This window comes from Rhincodon typus, chromosome 12 (assembly GCF_021869965.1).
Source record: "Rhincodon typus isolate 14 chromosome 12, sRhiTyp1.1, whole genome shotgun sequence".
Classification (NCBI taxonomy): Eukaryota; Metazoa; Chordata; class Chondrichthyes; order Orectolobiformes; family Rhincodontidae; genus Rhincodon; species Rhincodon typus.
Genome location: NC_063343.1, coordinates 26,828,895 through 26,833,658, shown reverse-complemented (window position 1 = coordinate 26,833,658; position 4,764 = coordinate 26,828,895).

Genomic DNA, 4,764 nt, shown 5'->3' with positions numbered 1-4,764 from the left:
GCTGACTGCCCCTGAGAAGATGGTGAGCTGCCTCTTGAACCACTGGGGGTTATCATTGACCAGAAACTTACTTGGGCTCACCATATAAATTCAGTGGCTGCAAGAGCAGGTCAGAGACTAGAAATCCTGCATACCTTCTGACTCCTGAAAGCCTGTCCATCATCTACAAGGCACATGTCAGGACTGTGTTGGAATACTCCCACTTGCCTGGATGAGTGCAGCTCCAAAAAACCCCCATATGCTGTAGGTTGACCCACAATGCCATTCAGGAGGGAATTCAAGGATATTCACCAGCGACAGTGAAGAAACGGCAATATACTTCCAAGTCAGGATGGTGTGTGGTTTGGAGGGGAACTTGATGGTAGTGCTGATGTTCCCATTTATCAGCTGCCCTTGTCCTTCTAGATGGAAGTGCTCATGGGTTTGAGGCTCTTTGGTGAATTTCTGCAGGGCATCTTGTGGATGCACTGCTGTTACTGAGTGTTGGTGGTGGAGGAAGTAGATGATTGTGGATGTAGTGCCAGTCAAGTGAGATCCTTTGCCCTGGATGGTGTCAAGCTTCTTGAGTGTTGTTAGGGCTGCACTGATCCAGGCAAGTGGGGAGTATTCCATTGCACTCCTGACTTGTGCCTTGTAGAGGATGGGCAGGTTTTGGGGAATCAGGGGGTGAGTTACTCACTGCAGGATTTCTAGCCTCTGACTTGTTCTTGCAGCCAATGTGTTTATGTGGTGAGTCCAGTTAAGTTTCTGGTTGATGATAACCCCCAGGATGTCGATAGTGGGGGATTCAGTGACGGTAACACCATTGAATGTAAAGGAGTGGTGGTTAGATTGTCTGTTATTGGTGATCATCAAAGACTGGTATTTGTGTGGCACAAATATTATTAGCCTGGATAGTGTCCAGATCCTGGTGCATTTGAACATGGACAGCTTCAGTATCTGAGGAGTATCGAATGGAGCTGAACATTGTGCAATGATCAGCGACCATCCCCACTTCTGACCTTATGATGGGGGGAAAGTCATTGATGAGGCAGCTAAAGATAGTTGGGGCTAGGACACTGCCCTGAGGAACTCCTACCGAGATGTCCTGGAGCTGAGATGACTGACCTCCAGCAACCCCGACCATCTTCCTATGTGTCAGGTATGACTTCAACCAGTGGAGAGTTTGCCCCCGATACCCATTGATTCCAGTTTTGCCAGGGCTCCTTGATGCCGCACTCGGTCGAATGCAGCCTTGATATCAAGGGCTGTCACTCTCACCTCACCTCTGGAATTCAGCTCTATTGTCCATGGTTGAACAAAGGCTGTAAAGAGATCAGGAGCTGAGTGGCCCTGGCAGAATCCAAACTGGTCGTCACTGAGCAGGTTATTTCCGAGCGGATGCTGCTTGATAGCACGGTTGATGATACCTTCCATCACTTTACTGATGATTAAGAGTAAACTGATGGGGCAGTAATTGGCCGGGTTGGATTAGTCCAGTTTTGTAAATACAGGATATACCTGGGCAATTTTTCACATTGTCAGGCAGATGCCAGTGTTGTAACTGTACTGGAACAACTTGGCTAGGGGAGTGGCAAGTTCTGGAGCACATGTTTTCAGTACTATTGCCGGAATGTTGTCAGGTCCCATAGATTTTGCGGTATCTAGTGTCTCCAACCATTTCTTGATATCACATGGAGTGAATCAAATTGGCTGAAGACTGGTATGTGTAATGCTGGGGGCCACTAAAGGAGGCTGAGATGGATCATCCACCCGGCACTTCTGGCTGAAGATTGCTGCAAAAGCTTCAGCCTTACTTTCGCACTGATGTGCTGGGCTCTTCCATCATTGAGGATGGAGATATTTGCGGAGCCTCCTCCTTCAGTGAGTTGTTTAATTGTCCACCACTATTCACGACTGGATGTGGCAGGACTGCAGAGCTTAGATCTGATCCGTTGGTTGTAGGATTGCTTAGCTCTGTCTGTCAGCTTCTGCTTATGCTGTTTTTTATGCAAGTAGTCCTTTTTTGTCAACACAACAACAACAAAAACAGAAACTGCTTGAAAAGCTCAGCAGGTCTGGTAGCATCTGTGAAGAAAAAATCACAGCTAATGTTCCAGGTCCGGTGACCCTTCCTCAGAACTGGACCCGAAAAGGTAACTCTGGTTTTTCCTTCACAGATGCTGCCAGATCTGCTCAGCTTTTCCAGCAACTTCAGTTTTTGCTCCTGATTTACAGCATCCGTAGTTCTTTCGGTTTTTATTTAGTCCTTTTTTGTATCTTCACCAGGTTGACACCTCATTTTCAGGTATGCCTGGTGCTGCTCCTGGCATGCCCTCCTGCACTCTTCATTGAACCAGGGTTGAGTCCCTGGTTTGATGGTAATATATCAGGCCATGAGATTACATGTTGTACTGCAGTACTGTTTTCCTGCTGTTGATGGCCCACAGTGCATCATGGATACCAAGTCTTGAGTTGCTAGATCTGTTCGAAGTCTGTCCCATTTAGTATGGTGATAGTGCGACACAACACAATGGAGGTTGTGTAGTCCACAAGGACTGTGCAGTGGTTCCTCTTACCAATACTCTCATGGACAGATTGCAGCTGGCAGATTGCTAGGGATCTGGTCGAGTACATTTTTCCCTCATGTTAGTTCCTTCACCACCTGCTGCAGGTCCAGTCTAGCAGCTATGTCCTTTAAGATGCAACCAGCTTAATCAGTTGTACTGCTGCTATGCCACTCTTGGTGGTTAACATTGAAATCACCCCCCTTAGAGTACACTTTATTTCCTGGCCATCCTCTGTGCTTCCTCCAAGTGTTGTTCAACATGAAGGAGTACTGATTCATCAGCATTCCTTGCCCATGTTTAATCTGAAACTACAAGACTCTACGAGGTTCAGATTCAATTTTAAGCACACCCAGGGATCTGACTGTATATCACTGTGCTCCCACCACTGCTGGGTCTATCCTGCCAGTGAGACAGGACATATACAGGGATGGTGATGTTGGGTCTGTAAGGTATGATTCTGTGAGTATGACTATGTCAGGCTGTTGCTTGACTAGTCTGTGAGACAGCTCTCCCAATTTTGGCACTAACCCCAAGATGTTAGTGAGGAGGACTTTGCAGGATCGACAGGGCTGTTTCTACCATTGTCTTTTCTGGTGCCTAATCGAGGCCAGCTGATTCGTCTGTGTTCATTTCTTTGAGACTGTGTAGCAATTAGTAGAACTGAGTGGCTTGATAGGCCATTTCAGAGGGCAATTGAGAGTCAACCACCTTGCTGTGGGTCTGGAGTCACATGTAGGCCAGACCAGGTGAGGATGGCAGATTTCGTACCCTGAAGGACATTCTGAACCAGATGGGTTTTTCCAACAATTGATAATGGTTCTATGGTCATCAGTAGATTCTTAATTTCAGACTTTTTTTATTGAATTCAAATTCCATCATCTGCTATGAAGGGATTTGAACCCAGAACATTAATTGAGTTTCTGGATTAATAGTCTAGCGATAACAGTTCACAGTGCAGCACGGTGGCTCAGTGGTTAGCACTGTTGCCTCACAATGCCAGGAACTCGGGTTTGATTCCATCTTCGGGCGACTGTCTGTGTGGACTTTGCACATTCTCCCTGTGTCTGCGTGGGTTTCTGTTGGGTGCTCTGGTTTCCTCCCACAGTTCAATGACTTGCAGGCTAGATGGATTGGCCATGCTAAAATGCATATAGTGTTCAGGGATGTGTAGATTAGGTGGGTTATAGGGGGATGGGTGTGGGTTTGGATGCTCTGAGGGTTGGTGTGGACTTGTAGGGATTCTATAAATACCACTAGGCCATTGTCTCTCCTTTGGTTGTGTAACATCTGCCAGTTCAATGCAACATTCTTGTATTTAAAGTTTAAATGTTGGGTTTCTTGTAGTACTGTCTTTGCTCACAGTTTTTTCTTCAACTTATTTTAATACACCATGCAGGTTTATTGCTCTGCCCTCACAAAAGCTCTCACTTTAAAATTTCAGGGTCTTGCTTTCAGTGACCATCAGTGAAAAGCCATTGTTTCCAGAATAACCATACTAATACCCATTCAAAAAAAAAGTTGCCCTGGTAACAAAGGGCCACTTCATCACATACTAGATGCAATGCAATATTCATCATTAGAAAAAATCAAGCAGTCATTTACAAAAAACATAAAATCTTATTATTCCCAAAAATTGACTCAGTGTCAATTTCAGGGAGTTTTCTGTAGGGTTTCTCTCCATGAGCTCTAATGTGTTCTCTCATGTGATTTTTTTCCACTTCTCACAGTCTTAAGTCAGCACCATGTCTATGGGGTGCTGCTTTCGTGCTCTCCTACACTCAGCAGCAACAGAAGAGCTTGCTGAGACCTTCCAGTGTCCTATCACTGGCACCATATTAAAATCCCCGTGTGCACCAGTCCAAATGCTGGAAGCCAGGAATAGCCCTTTGCAGTTGCAGTGTGGGAACAATTTCATCACAGCTGGCCAACAGCTGTCAGGGATCTGGAGGTCCCATTGGATGGGGTAGTGAACTGGCAGACTGTCGTCTTTCTTCAGCATGACCAGAGACCACAGCACCAGATCCACACAGCCTGGTTGGAGTTGCCAATCAGATCAGTGGTCTAAAGGAGTATCCAGCAGGGCAGGAAGAAAGATAATAACCTTCTGGACTCTGCAAGAGTAAGTGCCACCAAATTTACCCTTCCAACTTTCACTTACTTGGACTCTGCTGTTGTGCACACATCACATTTCATGAGGCCTCAATGATTCCCAACC